Here is an 18,168-nt window from a genome sequence, read left to right as displayed (position 1 = left end):
AAGCGTCTGTCATCTGTATAATATTTAAAAATTTAAAGTAAATTAGATACTTAGAATATATTTTTCTTGACAAATTTTATATGGATCAGAACTATTATTTTACATTAGAAACAAAAAATGTTTAAGAAAATTTCAGAACATCTTTGGGATATATTACTTATCATCATATCTTTACGGGCGGAATGAATAAATACAGGACTACTTTATGTCAGAAAGCACGACTGCAAAATTTTAATGACTAACACATTTCCCGGTTAAGGCAATTAATCTTTTCTTATATAACCAATTACATGTTAAAAATTCTATCGGGAAAAAATGAATTGTACGTTTGCATACGTTATTTAATGAAATAGATATACAGTATTACATTAAAAGACCACAAAAGAATATCCTCCTAGCTATGCCGATTTTATTCATAAAGGGGAGTAACCCCTGATAAACACAGATAAAGTGTCGCTCGTTTTATTTAAAATATTTAAAATCTTAACACGACTGAACACGATCTTACAGCAACTTAACAGATTTTTTACCTTTGGTCTTATTTTATCTGAACGTGATCTAATCAAGTCTTATTTGAACGCTAGAAGAATCTGTCTTGTTTATCTTGACCCGACTGATCTGACTGAACACGATATATCGGAACAGAGTCTGAAAGTCTAAACCGGTCTTAACGTTTTTCCCTAGCAGTAAATCAAGGCGATTAAGACTTGATCAGACCAAAATGACCGTTTCAGACTTAAATCTTGCTACTAGTGTTTCGATATCGAATGTTTCTCAAATATTTGAACGCTCTTCAGACACAACTTACTTAGATTAAAAAATACACAGTTCGTGATCGTTCTTGAAATATTCATACAACTCTCAATTATTTATCTTTCTTAGTTAGATTGAAGAGCAAGTCAATGTAAATTTAATATGTTCAATTGTATGCAATGAATATGACTTTGAACTGTTTGAATTCATTTTTCAAATTGTTTGCTCTTTCTTGTTTTAATTCTTTGATTCTTTTTTTCTAGTGTATGGGAATGTATGGTAGGCTGTTGTATATATACGTTTGTTCTGTTATGTAGTTTTGTTTTGTATTTTGTTTAATTTGTGTATTTCAATGGTTCTGGTATATTTTTAATAATAATGATACCTTTTGGTTTTATTGCAAAGCACATTCTGTATTTTTGAAAGTCTGCTGCTAACATGTCAAGAAAGATTACTACAATAATCTGTAAAAGAATGAAGAAACAATACAGATATTGTACGAGTAGGTTATTTGTTTTTTATTTGTCTTCCTGTTTCTCAAAAGAATGCACAAGTGATCTTTGATAAAAAATCTAATATTTAAATGACAAAAAATGCGTTTAATTCATAATTACAAATATGTTAGTAACAAAACATTTAAAAACAGCACTTTATAAATTTCAAGCGTCTGAAGCGCTTTTCTAGATTTACCTTCATCAAGAATGCTCAAATAATAATAATAATAATAATAATAATAAGGCCGAATATTTTAAAGCCCAGGATGTATAAAAGCCGGTTCAGTTGAAAAGCTATATGACCCCAAAAAGGGCAAACAAAAATAGCCAAATAAATCGAATGACAACTTTGCCTGAGGATGTTGAAACAAGTTGTACATTGGTTTTGTCTTACTATCCTTGGTACAGTGTGCAAACGTCAAAAATTGATACAATTCGAAAGTAAAATGATTGCAGACGAATTGACGGAATGCGTATCTTGTAGTATTGTTCATCATCTATCATGATAACCATGTTAATTTATAAAGATAACACGGCATGTGTACACATGCAACTAATGGGTACATGCGCAAAACAGAACGAAAGTTTTTGGGAGTATTTGGTCGGAAACTGTTACATAGATATATCATCAAATTGTAGATATACTGAAAAATGGCGATAATTTTTCTATTATTGATCACTTGTTTAACTTTTCAATGTTGACATTCTTTTCTTTTTAGTAACCGAAAACACTTAGGTCATGCGTGACCCATCTTTAGCAGAGGTCAAATTAGGGTTACATGAATACGGGTTCAACTGAGGTTAAATTACTCATTACCTTTTGCCTAAATGACAGCAAATGACCCTTTAAAAGATCACTGTCTAGAGGAAACTTTATACATTTATTTCCCGTGTCGGAGGGAAATATGAAGATTTGTTCACCCAAGAATATTCATATTTCACGAGGGCTCTGCCCGAGGGAAATATGATTTTTCGAGGGTGAGCAAATCTTCATATCTCTCGAGGCAAAGGGAAATGAATGTTTTATTCCACTGCATATGCTTTGTTTACTATCAATACATTAAATATTATTTTGCATACATTTTTTTTTCTTATCCGCTTGTTTTTGTAAGTCAAACTAAACACGACATACCCATTGATAAACAGTAAGGATCAAAATTTAATTATTAGTCTTTTTGTTTTATCGTCTGAAATAAATTTGAACATGATAATGATTTTTGCTATCGCTATTTTAAGAAGAATAAGAAGTTCAAAACGTTATGTACATTTACCGCGCGTAAAGTCGCACGAAGTAATCCCGACATTTCAGAGGGGAATATGATCCTCAGAATGGAATATGAAGATTTGTTCAATGACACGTGGGATAGTCTCAACCAATCAAATATTGATTAAACTATCAATATGTTTAAACAGTGGAATAATATTATTTGCAGCATCTCCAAAATATTCATTATAAACAAACTTTTCTTTTAATAATAAGTGTAGAACGTTTTTACAATATCGACAGTTTTAATTTCAATTTATTCAGCTTGGAAATATTGTACTTTTAACATTTTAAGGTAATATGCTAATATGCTAATGTGTATGAATTGTTTACTTGGGATAGTGTATCCTGTATTGGTATAATGACAAGAAACGTTATCTGGAAGGAGACAGTATGATAATGTTTTAAATACCCTGAAACATCTTATGCGTGCATTTGGTGTTATTTTCGTGCCAATATTGAACGTTCATCGTAGCAAATTTCCTTATAATCTACAACAAGATGATCCTATCATTCTGGCATGTTTGGGGAATATACAGAGCTTGATTAACAGAATATCTCATAGAATATAAATTATATGCTATAATTAGAATCTATTTGTGTTCACAACAATTATTTTGCTTACCTTTACTTATATCAAAGCTTGTATTAATGCTTTTGTATTTCTATTGCTTTTGTAACACAGGGTAACAATTTGTATTTATTATTCTTCGTTTAACATTTTATTTTTACACAAATGCATTTTATTGGTTTTTTTTTAAGTTCATGCTATGTTCATTTTTATCACAAAAATAATATAATGATAATCTATTCTTATGAATAAAGTATAGTGTTTACTCACAACCTGTTCCAAATGTAAAATGCAAAATCGAATTAATTTGAAAATGAAAAAAACGATTTGGCATTTATGCAAATTAGACAACAACAGTACAGGAGTATACGGATGTTCAAATGTCATATAAATCGATTGAGATGAAAAATCTTTGTAAGAAACACAAATTGCCTGAACGGTTGATTGGACAGAATAATCATCTCATGAATGCATGCATCATATACCATATGCATGCGAATCCAAAAATCTAAAGAGAGAATATTAATAAATTTATCATTTTTACATCCTTTAATCGGACCGCCATAGGATAACCGTTTTGTAGTTTTTCAGTTTTTTTCATGATACAGCGATGAATTGTGGAGTTTTTGGTATAAAAAGAAGTTATCAATAACATATGATTCTAAATTGCTTAGAACCTTATATAGATCTTAAATCTACAATCGGAAAAAAAAATGGGCATTGATAATGCCCTCGTCCGTTACCATTACTACATCCAGGCAGTTAGAATATATATTGTCAAAAATTCAACTACCAATATTAGGCCACATGATCTAAGATAAAAGAAAAGTGTTGGACACTTTTATCATCTATGATTTATGTGTTAAAGTAATTTTACAAATAGACTTTTGAAGTAAATAAATTCCAAATATTGCCAAGAATTGAATACAAATATAGCACAATATTGGATAAGCCCGTGCGGACTTAATTTATAACGTCAACATAAAATAACGTTTTTCGCCACCTCCAATTCCTATTCAGTTTCAGTGTTGAGAATAAGATATTCATTTTGAATTCTTAATATAATTATATTAAAGAATGTGCATCAAATTGTTCCATGACTCAACAAAGGATCCATACTGGCACTAAATCTTTAGTTTTTCTAATACATATCCAATTTTGTAAAGTTTGTGAATGCTTTGATCAACATTAACAACATTTCCAAATAGTTAACATGGTGCTTGTATTTCTATTATTGTTTTGTCATTCCATAATACGACTAAAACATTGTCAAATGCTTGTATATTTGTGTACAAGTACTAATTCCGTTTGATCACACACTTTGACTATGTGTGCATATTGTAAATTTAAATGACACTAAAATGTAAACAAAAGAATGATTATAGAAACTAATTCCATCTCACTTGGTATGTATTCAAAATATTCCCCTGAATATGACCCTTAATCAATATTTCAAAAAGGGAATACGATTTACCCTGAATTGCTAAACACGTAAAGCGACAACAGAAATGGACGTGGAATATTGTTTCCGACTCAAATAACATAGAAATAAAGTAATATCCAATTAGACCACGTTTTTATTTGATGTCGCCTCTTCTCATATATAAATTCACCAAATATAAAGTTTGAAAACTAACATCTTGGATTGTGAGCATTTAGATGTGAAACTAAATTAAAAAGAAAGTCAACAAACTGGAATGCATGATGCATTTACAATCATATCCTGTAATTAGTAAACATGACCTACTGAATATAAAGTTTTCTTAATTCAAACGTAGGAAATATAATTAATGTTTGACATTTAAATAAAGAATGATAATATATGTACCTGATAGACTACAGTTGAACAAAAAATTGTTATTTTCATGAAATTGTCTTAGTTCAAATTTATCTTCGTATGTCAATTTTGGCAAATTAAAAGAAGACAAAATATGTAATTACAGTGCACACGGGAAGCCTTTCTTTAACCGTAACACGTCATTTGCTGGAAATTTGCTATCTACCAAAAATAAGTCAAATGGAGGTATTAGTGATAAATGCGATTTACATGGTGGATTTTATAGAAGATGTTTACGGACGAAAAGATAATTTCGAAATATTATGTTGACCCAATACAATATTTTAGATAAAACAAAGGAGAAGTATATAAATCTATCAAAATTTAATTTTTTTTATGGCTATATGGTTTTTGTATTGATTTCCATCTACAATCAGACTTACAGTTTATTCCATTACATTAATCTCAGATATGGAATTCTAAATATAAACATAGTAACGATTTGGACAAGCCTGTTAACGCATTACTTGAATCAATGATTATCTGACAAAGTTTGATTAAAGCTGATTGAATATAACTTTTTTTTTTCATTTTGAGTATCGTAGGACCTTATCTACTGTACACATATGATTTTATCAACATTTTTATCATACATCCCACACTGAATTTGATACTTCATTATCTATGATATAGCCTTGTCTAGAATCTTATTTCAGGAATCATGAATTTAACTCTTAATTACAATTTGAGGCACGTTATTTTTATTATAAATTGTCGGGCATTTTAGAATGCTTTTCAATCATAAAGCTCAATGAAAAGCTTACGATTTTTGCGGTTTTGAATTTTTTTTAATCCTATTGATGTTAAGATGATATTTGGTTTATATAAATGTAGAAATTATTGATCATTGGTTTTTTGCATTCCACCATATTTGAATTCAAACTCGATTATAAAGCTTGAAATGTTTGAATCCAAAATAACAGGTTGTTATTTTCTTTTACCTCTAACCAATGCCCCTAAATGCAGCGAACCAGTATGTATACCAGTAGACTTCGTAATAAGTGAAATAAATTTAAGATAAGATTCGGGCTTTCCAAAGGAAGTTTCAAGAAAGTTTTTTATATTGACATGCATATATAAAAGTCAAATATTAAATGGATGTTCAAAAAGTAATGTTTAACATATAGGACCGTATGACCGGAATGACAATGTATTTTGTATGAGGCAATTTTCTCTTTTTTTTAATTTATGCCATCCTATTCCTTTTTTCTTTGCTCATTTAGGCAATTATTTTTTCCTTTGTTCATTTAGGCAATGTTTTTTTTCTTTCATTTAGTCCATGGTATTTCATTTTACTTATGTGTGTTAATGTCCTCATGGTAACTTTTCTCTTTCTTTGTTGACAAGAATACTTTTGTTGTATTTCTATCCTTGCAATCAATATTTTTAACGTTTTATGTATTATTTTTATAAAAACACTACTGAGAAATGTCTTGTAATTAGGACGTTCACCATTTGAACTCATCAAGATGACAACAAATCAAAATAACCAATTAAGATATTCAACAGAAACCGACAATTGTATGTATGCCGAAAATTCGTCTCATCTGGTGTTGTTTATGTTCAATACAGTTGGATATTGAAATTATCAAACTACAGATAAAAATGGATAAACATGTATTGCATTATATATATTTACATGTATTTAATGATACTTCAAATGCATTGTTAAATACCAAAAAACAACAACAACAAAACAACGTAATTTAACTAAAGGAAACAGTATTACAGTTAAACATCTACATAAAAAGGAAGATTCCAAAGGGCTTTGCCAGGTCTAACTAAAATCATACATCAGAACCAACGAGTAGGTTTAAATAATTTTTAATTAAGTAATTCATGGGTTCCGTAAGTTTAAAGAAATAAAAAAAAATATAACACATTAATTGCTTTTGAAAAATGACAGTTATAGCTAAGTTTTTTAAAATAATGTTTGTAGGAAACGTTAAGCGCGTGCAAAAACACGTTTATATTTAATGAGAGGTGTTGATGATATACAAACAACCGTTTGGGTAAATAGTCTGCAAACTTTCATTGTGCTCGAAGTAATCAACAGTCCCAAGGGCATTATTAAATGGACAATTCCTAATGTTTTGGTTGTGTTTTTTTTTTTTTTTTTTATTAAAATGCGTAATATATCTTTTTTTATGTAAATTTTTCTAAGTAAATTATAACCAATTTTCAGTATTGTACTTTTTCAACATTAACATACATGTACATTTAAGACAAAATGTCTGCAGTGATGTTGTTTATAAACCCCGTAAGTTTAGACACGATCCATGTAAATTAAATGATCCTTTGAATAAACGTATTCTTAAAGACTATCAGTTTAATAAAGTAGTACAGTTATGCAATCTCATGATCCTATATACCGTCGATACTACTTACTTATACTTTGACATTGCACAAGGGCATGCGTTTTTTTAGTCTTGGAAAACAGGATTTATTTATAAATTAAATTGGCAGCTTTGAACTAGCTTTGGTACCAAGTCAGGAATATGGCAGTGTTGATTTTCATTCGTTTGATGTGTTTCAGCTTTTGATTTTGCCATTTGTTAAGGGACTTTCCGTTGTGAATATTCCTTGGAGTTCGGTATTTTTGTTTACTTCACATGTAGATATATTGATAATGTTTTTCTATTAACAATCCGAACTTTTCTGATTGGGTTTCATTAATATATCATCAAGAACTAGATATTAAAGAAACAACAAATATGGCTTCCGTCGCCTCACTTTAATAATTATAACTCAAATTTGACATAGGCGGTCATCTCCGTACCAGATTCTATGACAAACAAGACGATTTTAATTTTGAAATTATAAATTTCCCCCACCTAAGCAGCAATATACCAACTTCACCTGCATATAGTATATAAATTTCCCAACTCATTCGGTAATCAAGAGCTTGCAGCTGCTATTCAGACTTAATAAAACGTCACCAGTGTCTGAGCAGAAAGTTGTTGAACCAGGGTTATGTCAAAGAACATCTCGTCCTTTTTCTAACAAAAATTATTGGAAGATACCATGACCTTGTTGATAAATATATGTCTTCTAATTGAACGTCCGAGATTTACGTATACAAAGTTTAAATATTTGCCTTTTATTATTGTAACCCTTCACTGCCTGCAATGTCATGGTAAAGTTGATGAGTTTCGTGCACAAATTAACACAAGTGAATTAATGGTTGTCTCTTTACTATATACAAATATAATGCTTGGTTCATTGCTTTTTAGTCAAAATTTAGTAAAACTGGTACCCATGTTTGACATATCTATCAAGAACTCACAAATCTAACATTGTACGTAAATTGTTAATGGGGGTTAGTGTTGCTCAATCTTAAGCTTTCTATATTGTGTTTTATGGACCGTTGTTTGTCTTTTCGTCGTTTTTTTTTGGCCATAGCATTGTCGGTTGTTTTCGACTTATGAGCTTGACTATCCCTTTGGTATCTTTCACCGCCCTTTTCTAGCCATGGATTTTGTTAAACAGAGATTATACATTGGCAAATTGTTGTATAGCAATTTTGTCTTACAATCGTATCTTACATATATCGCTAAATATATTTTTTCTGTTTCACTTCTGTTCCTTCTTGTTTGTTTGGGGATTTTTATTTACATTGTACGCGTTTTTTTCTCTTGTCTTCTTATTTCTTCCGTGTCCAGGTTTGGCTATACTATTGGTCCTTTTTTGTGTCGACGCTCTTCCTTGTGTGTGTTAGGAAGGACTTTCAAATATGTTGGCCTCGCTAAAGAGAAATTAATTGTCAAAAATATTCACATCAAGTGAAATTTGTACCGTTGATATTATAATTTGATTATTTGAATTTATTTTCCTTTAGAATGGATGTATCATCAGACAATTTTACTAACCTCGGATCGTAACAACCTGTCTAACTGCTTCAAAATTCGTCCCTTTATTGATCTAAAATAAATATTGCAACCGCAACGTGTATTACCTGATCAATGCATCAACGCCACCTCACAAAACAGTTCATTTAATTTTGTTCTTCTAACCCATTATGTAGAGTTACTAGGGATCGCATAGAAGTTGTAAGTAAAATAATTGTGTTGCATGTACCTAACAATACCGTGGATTCTTAATCATTCACGGGGTACTAATTTTCGAGGATATAGGTGAAACGCAAACTCGTATGTTGCAGAAAAACAAATATCGTCTACAGAACAATTTACAGAATTCTCATGTATCCATATTATAAATTTATTCTATTCATGAAAATGTTAACAAACGAAATAAAAAAAATGAGGCCACAGTGTCAAATTTTCGAGCAATTTAAATATTCAACTGGAATTTAAACATTGAAATGCAGGTAGAATGAAAGGTGAATTATATTTGCTGGCAAATGCGGGGATGTTGAAAAATTATGAAAACTCTTTCTGTATGGACCCTCTCAACGAGGCCAATAACTACTATCGAACCTACAAAAGTATTTAAGCTAAGTCACCAGGGAAGTGTTAAAGCCATTTGCCCCTTATGTTTGATCTTTTCCGACTAATGAGTTTTATCTTTTTTTGTATTCTTGTCTTTCAATTTTGCATATGTACTTTATCTATAGAGTGTCTATATGCCATTTTGTTTTTCTTTGTTGAAATAGTTATTAGTTTTTATAGTGGTTAAGATTATAACACAAAGTTGACAATTTACCTATTATGTCTGTTTGTTTTGCTCACACATCGTTGTCAATATAAAAGAATTCTATGCGACTGTCATACAAGTGAGAGGTGTATCTAGCGATAACACCAGGTTTAATCCACCATTTTCGTTATAAGGAAATGCCTGTACCAAGTCAGGAATATGACAGCTGTTTTCCATTCGTTTGATGTGTTTAAGCTTTTGATTTTGCCATTTGATAAAGGACTTTCCGTTTTGAATTTTCCTTGGAGTTCGGTATTTTTGCTCTATTACTTTTTAATATCCCTTCGTGTTGCTCAGTCTTTAGCAGTTTGTTTTTCTTTGTTGTGTTTTATGCATTGTTGTTTGTCTTTTTCGTCGTTTTTCGATTTTGTTTAGTTTGTTTTCGACTTATGAATTTGAATATACCTTTAGTATCGTTCACCTCTCTTTTTTAAATGAAAATATCACTTTGTAATTATGGTTCGTTCAAAGCGCTTTATCAGATTAAACTTCATTAGGAAAGCTTAAACCAAAAACATGAGTAACAAGGAGGTATAATTAATTGATTACATGAAAGAGCTCATGATCTTAATGATTCTTAAAAGAATAACCAAACCCCTTACAAAATCAACCTTGCTTTGGAATACGAACGTCAGACCTTAGTTTCTTTATAAATTCACAATTCATCCACGGCAAACTGTGTAAAGATATTTAATAAAGGGGTGTCGTGTCAGTCAGTACCTTAGCAATGACTACAAAGACTGCAAAAGAACCCAAAACTAGCATTTGCCATTTTGTAACCCACATTTTATCTTTAATATTCAAAAATGTTCAGCATAAGTTGATCAGTTTGTCATAAATGAAACGAAACTGTGTCTCTAAATTCATTTTTTAAAAACAAATAGTTACATTTCTTAAGAACTGTTGGAATATGTATAATTACAAATTCTAGCAGGTATGGGTAAATTTGGTCGCTGTAGAAATTTTTAACCCATTAAAACAATCAATCAATGCTGTAATTACAGAAACATGTTAGTGAACGAGATAGCACATCATATTTTTTTTCTGGTAATGGTGTTAAGAAAGCCCGATAATTTAGAAACGAACCACTTCAACATATCAATTCATTGAATAAATATGAGTGTTAAATGCTGTCAATTTAGTTGATAAGAACTTGTTTTGCCTTCTGAACTTAAATACGAATAAAAAAAGCCCAGTAAACACTATACAGAAAATTACAGATAGGTAACATAAACCCCATCAAAAGCTGGGAGTGATACCAGGTGCACAGGAACAAAAATTCACACTTCCCTTCAAGTTCATGCCGATCTAAGCAATTGTCTGAGTGGAATTTTTATTTAGATGACTATTATGCTACATATGTGTGCTAAAGTACACATATATTTTCGAAAAACTAAGGATTTTCTTCCAACAGGAATATATTACCGTAGCTGAATTTGGCAGTTTAGGAACATCATTTCAAAAAATCTGAGCAGTATTATTCAGTCATGTTCAGCCTTTCAGACAATTTTCAGACTACGGTAATTTCAGTACTGTTCAGTAACCGTTACCGTTACAACTCTCTAAAATGTCGACGTGCAAATAACAACTACTGAACATTCTGAGCATACACTGCACAGATCTTAACTGACCACAAGCGAATTGTCTGAACAGTACTGTATTCATCGCGGATAAGTATGAACATCATATGATCAAAATCTTATAATTATAACTCCTGAATAAATTTTCAAACCACAAAGGCTGTACAGTATGGTAAGTGCACATAGTGAAAAACAGTCAAACAAAAGTACGTAAGCTGTCGGGTGAAAAGTAGAATAACAAAAATATCGAACTCTCATGAAAATTGAAAACGGAAAGTCCCTTATCAAATGGCAAAATCAAAAGCTCAAACACATAAAATGAATGGAAAACAACTGTCATATTCCTGACTTGGTACAGGCAATTCCTTGTGTAGAAAATGGTAGATTAAACCTGTTTTTAAAGCTAGCTAAACCTCTCACTTGTATGACAGTCGCATAAAATTCCATTATACTGACAACAATGTGTGAACAAAACAAACAGACAAAGTAGGTAAACTTGTCAAAAATAGGGGTACAGTAGTCAACATTGTTGTATAATCTTAATCACTATAAAAACAAACAAATATATCAGGAAATAGTTTTAAAGAATTCATCATGTAATGTGTTACGGATGGGCAGACGGTCGAAAACTACAAATACGTCTTCCGTCGCTGTGAGTTTGTGTCATCTATAATACAACTACTGCGATCAAAATTTGCATTCCTTTTGTGGTATACCAATACTTAACATTGTACAAAATGAAGAACTGGGACAACATCACTTCACGAAGGTAAATATATATATAAGATATATAAAATGCCCGTTATTAGGATTTGAATGCCACACAAATATTAATACTTCACACACAAACGAAAAGCAGAATATGTTTTGATTAACACTTATTGCATAAAAACCTTGCCCATTTAGTTATACGCACCGGTACCAGAACAAATCATAAGCATTAGCAAAACAATATATACAAGATTTTTAGTCAAGATCCAGCAACACAAATGATTATTGAAAACATATTGGTGTGTAAGCACCAGTACCTGAACACATTTAAAACACTTTCTACAAAAAGAAAAACAAAAGGTATTTTAGTATTATGAACAATCATTTCACACAATTAATCAACTTGCTCTCATTAATTATGAGATACGTAAAAGCAACACATTTGTCAAGATGAGTAAATTAAATAATGTTATCTTTAGTCGAAAGTCCTACTACTAAGTAGTCGTTCAAAGAAAAACAATAAAACTACACGCAACTGATCTAGATATATTTATTTTTTATAAAAGATAAATGCAAAATAACACAGCAGTGTATACAACAGCCTGTAAATGAGAAGTGTCTTCATCTAACCAGTCAATATTTCTTTTCTCATACAAAAGTATTATATAAAGCTCTTTACTCCTCTTGGCAGAACAACTACGCTCTTAATTAAAAGATCAATAAGTCGAACATATTAAAATCTTACTAAAGTCTGAGAGGATCAGCCAAAATCATATAAGTTTATTAACTGTGGCAGATGAAGTTGCAATGATTTTTAGTTCATTTAATAGGTCAGCAACAAACACTGATGCTATAAAATTAGTTCCGGTAATGATATTACTCAAAACATGTTCATATTATGACAATACTGTTGATTGATAATTCGCAAGGTAAAGATCCATATCAACGTTTGAAACGACGTATATGATTATTCAAGCAATTGAATTCGAAACTGAAGCCCAAATTTGTGAAATCACTTCTACAAATAGTATTTTCCAAGAAATACTCAAATATAAAGGATCATAAAACAGTTATACAATTAATGTGCATAAATCGTAAATGCATGACAACATGTCATTCAGTGAAGTATAATAAGAGGATCAGCCAAAATCATATAAGTTTATTAACTGTTGCAGATGAAGTTGCAATGATTTTAGTTCATTTAATAGGTCAGCAACAAACACTGATGCTATAAAATTAGTTCCGGTAATGATATTACTCTAAACATGTTCATATTATGACAATGCTGTTGATTGACAATTCGCAAGGTAAAGACCCATATCAACGTTTGAAACGACGTATATAATTATTCAAGCAACTGAATTCGAAACTGAAGTCCAATTTCGTGAAATCACTTCTACAAATAGTATTTTCCAAGAAATACTCTAATATAAAGGATCATAAAACAGTTATACAATTAATGTGCATAAATCGTAAATGCATGACAACATGTCATATAGTGAAGTATAATAAAATATTTCTCAAATATTTGATGTACATGGAAACTCTGCATTAAGCTATTGCACACACAAAAAAAGACACCAATCTATAATATCTAAAACAAATATAAGACTACTCAAAACGAGTTACATAAATTGCCATCTTGAATTAAAATAAGTTTCCTCTCCTGATATACTTATGAAAACAAGTAAAACTCTTGTTCAAAATTGCATACACAATAAATTAAAAGTATATACAATGAGTAAAATACTGACAAAGATACAATAAATCTATAATCAATAACTACCTTTTATATTGCACGTTACGAACTTGTGAACATAATGCTTTAAGGTGTATTGTTACGTGATTTCAAATGTCAAACCTCTTCACCAGGTATAATTTTTGCATTTGGCTTCACCCTAACTCAATTCTTCCTTAAAGACCAAATTTACACTAGGGATGCAATAAGCTGGATTTAACAATTACATTTTGGATCTTAATACTTACAAGTTAGTATAACAAAACCCGTAGAGAACAAATAAGATATGATACACATGATAAATGATCAAAGTAGGCCAACCATTTACACAGTGAAAATCCTACTTCAAACTTATCCGTTTTAAACTATTTTACTAAATTCAGATCAAAATCTTCAGACACGTTAACCGTTTAATTACTTTTATATGGAAAACAACTGTCATATTCCTGACTTGGTACAGGCATTTCCTTATGTAGAAAATGGTGGATTAAACCTCTCAGGTGTATGACAGTCGCATAGAATTCCATTATATAGAGAACAAATAAGATATGATACACATGATAAATGATCAAAGTAGGCCAACCATTTACACAGTGAAAATCCTACTTCAAACTTATCCGTTTTAAATTATTTTACTAAATTCAGATCAAAATCTTCAGACACGTTAACCGTTTAATTACTTTTATATGGAAAACAACTGTCATATTCCTGACTTGGTACAGGCATTTCCTTATGTAGAAAATGGTGGATTAAACCTTTCAGGTGTATGACAGTCGCATAGAATTCCATTATATTGACAACAATGTGTGAGCAAAACAAACAGACATAATAGGTAAAAACGTGAAAAATCGGGGTACAGCGGTCAACATTGTAATATAATCTTAATCACTATAAAAACAAGTAACTGTTTCAACAAAGAAACACAAAATGGTAATATAATCGTAATCACTTTAAAAACAAATAACTGTTTCAACAAAGAAACACAACGAATTTTTAGAGTTTATTACTTACAGATCAGTATCAAAAAGCTGTCCAGAACAAATAAGATACAATAAGTACAGTTTAAATGCATCTCAACAAATGGACAGTTTATACACATCTTAACAAATCTACAGTATATATGCATCTTGTGTACATCAAGATTGCTCGTACTCTAGTAGCTATGATTTACTGTGAGTGTTATGGAACCATATACAACTGTTTATGTGTTTATTCTTAGATATAAGCAAAAATAAAAACTCCTTAGTAGGACTAAATTTTTATGATTAATTATAATTTTTAGCGTAACCATGCAATAGAAATTTAACATTTTAAGTTTTGTGTCCGGGAAGGTCAAATAATTTATAGATACTGTAATCCAGTGTAAAGGACACTGAACCTGAAAATAGGCATGTAGCCTGTTTTTTTTTTCTTTTATCAATTGCTGAATCGTGTGAATTTATATAAGTGTGTTAAGTTGCCAAAAAAAAAATATCAATAAATGTTTTCAAAATAATATCTCAATTTTTGTATTTTGAATATGTTCATGTTTGCAGAATAATAAGTCCTGCATAAATGATATGATATAAGATTAATAATAAGAATGAAATCTTTATTAGGAAAATTATGCATTCATATGACGAAATTGGACAAAATTCCCAAAATCCATTAGTACGAAAAGACACATAAAAAGTAAAAAAAAATGAAAGGTACATTGTTTAATTTTTAAAATCAGCATTGCAAAGAGTGTGTAAAATATTTACAAGAATTTGTTTGAGGGCAGAATTGAGTTCGATGTGAAATGGAAAAATACAGACTGACGAATAACGGTTTACTTTAAGAGGACCATTTGTGAGAGATAACAAAGGCATCAAAAACTTTCCATTTCATTAATCAGTCCAAGTAATTTTCAGTTATATGAAGTAGTCATTCACAAAGGTTGACTAGACTGGATCAATGAATATTTACATTAATTTGTTTTTCTTACTGACTGCAAAATGTACAAATTTCTTGACGATAGCATTGACTTAATAACGTACTGCATTAAGTTTTCGTTTTGTACAGTTTGTCGGTAATGTGTTACCTACCGTTATTAGCTTGCATCATCAGAAAGATTAATAACCGAACTGTTGTAGGTACAAACTACCACGAAATCAAACAATATCTGCAAAAAATAATACGTATATAGAAACTTATTCCTATAATTGATGTCAACAACAAACTAAAGGCTCTCAAGAGACTGTGACGTTCACATAAGTTTATATGCAGCTTCAATAATTAACATTCTCCAACCTTGTAGATTAGAATATAATTCATGACCCAAATCTTGTTTTTCTTGATCGTAACAAAAACACGTCATTAAAGGGCAATAACTCTTATAAGAAGACAACTGACAATTTCGTTTTTATGCTGACATGACATGTATGCAGATCGTGTCTCGCTAATCATTTTTGCTTTTTTATATTATAGTATTCAAAATAAAACCCAATGACACAAGAAATGGAGCAAAATCTTCATCTAAGGCCATTTATTTATAAGTCTTGTTTTGCTGATATTATTTGTATTTATATTTATTGTATATCTATTATAGTTCTCAAGAAAAAAGACAAACACTTTAAAAAAGGTCAAAAAAGGATAAAAACGTCTTTTAATGGCAATTTGGTCCATGTTGCCTTCTATGTATATCTTGTCTTCCTGATTATTTTTGTTATCTAAAATTTCTATTTTCCTATCGTACTGTTCAAGATTAAAGGCAAAATCTTGAAAAAAAGACAAAAATCGTCATTAAAGGGAGAAAAATAGGAACTAAGTAAATCTGGATCTTCTAGACAATTTAGCCTTGTCAGATTTGTTCTATCTACTACGTAAATGCATTCTACTATTATGTTCTATGTTTGATATCTGACAAGAGGTTATAAAGAGCATGTGTCGCTCACCTAGGTCTATGTGCATCTTTTCAACAATGGACACTTTCTGACATTTTAGACTATAATAGAAATCATAACAAATATTTCTTTTTATTGATTGTGTATTGCTGATTTAATTTTTGGTAGTTTTTGCCCAAAACATAGAAAAAGGTAATAAAGAGCTGCACCATAAGCGCATGATACGCCTGTCGCCAACTCGACAGTTTTCGACAATTTTTCAACTAATAAAGTTCAATAACTCCGCAATGTCATATCAGACATTTATAAAAAACAAAAGGGAGCTTATTTCAATGGATATATACAAGTCATCAAAGTTTCCTGATAACTGCTAAAAGCGTTTTTGAGTTATTGTCCGAAATACTGGAAAATCCCCCTTTTTTTAAGAATAAAGTCCAAATACTTGAAAACGTAAAATCAGAAATTTTAACCAATCGAAAGGGAACGTATGTCAATATATTTAAACAATTCACCAAAGTTTCATGAAAACTGTTCAAAGCATTTTTGAGTTATAGTCAGAAAAGTGGAAAAATACCGCATTTTTTATGAATAAAATCCATAACTCGGAAAATCTAACATTTATAAAAATCGGAAGGGAGTTTACGTCAATAGATATAAACAATTCACCAAAGTTTCATATAATTTGGTGAAAGCATTTTTAGTTACTGTCCGACATGTTGACGACGGACAAACAGACAAACGGAAGGACGGACGGACAGACGGACGGATGGACGGACGGACAAATGTATACCAAAATACGTCCCTTAAACAGGCTCATGAAAGATCTTGTCTTGCTATTGATTTCTGTTTTTTAAAGTGTATTTCTATCTTTCTAATTTTCAAGAAAATAGACATAAACATAAAAATTGGTAAAAATTGAAATTAAAGAGCAAGAACTGCAATAAGGATACGACAGACGGTTTCGGCTATATTTGACCTATTAGTAGATCTAATCTTGCCGATCTTTTTTGCTATTTAAAGTGTCTATCTATCTATTATAGTTTTTAAGATAAAAAATTATTAAGATATTAGGCAAAAACACTAAATATTAGATAAAATAGTCGATAAAGATCAATAATTTCGACGAGGATTCTTCTGACGATTTCAGCAATTAGTCAAAGTGTTTATATTAAGTTTTAAGATATAAGGCAAAAACTCAAAACAAAATGTAGTCATTAAATAGCAATAACTCCAATATGGAATCGTCAGATGATTTCGGTTATGATTACATATTTGTATTGCATGTCTTGCTGATCATTTTTGCTATCGACAGTGTTTATCTATATATATATATATCAATGTGTGCGCATGCTCTGACTTGAGAAGACGTCTTTTTTTCTGGAGAAAAAAATGTAAAGAAAATGGATTTCTAACTAACCTTTAAACGGAGGATTGAGTATATAAGGATAAAATTAATATTGTGAAAGTGACGATGAACTAATATTTGAAGTTTTTTATCCTGATTATGATTAGACATTATATTGAAGATTGTGTGTGAGCTGTTCTCAACAGATTGTAGGTATTCGTTTAAAACTGTTACCTGTGTAATAATAAACAACAACGAAAAATATAAATATTCCACGTTCCTGTTTTGCATAACAGCCTTACACTGTTAATCCACCTTTTTTGTTACAAAAACTACGTCAATTCATCTTTAATTATTG

This window comes from Mytilus californianus, unplaced genomic scaffold (assembly GCF_021869535.1).
Source record: "Mytilus californianus isolate M0D057914Y unplaced genomic scaffold, xbMytCali1.0.p SCAF_6, whole genome shotgun sequence".
Lineage (NCBI taxonomy): Eukaryota > Metazoa > Mollusca > Bivalvia > Mytilida > Mytilidae > Mytilus > Mytilus californianus.
The sequence above is the reverse complement of the archived record's forward strand: the minus strand, read 5'-3'. Positions refer to the sequence as shown.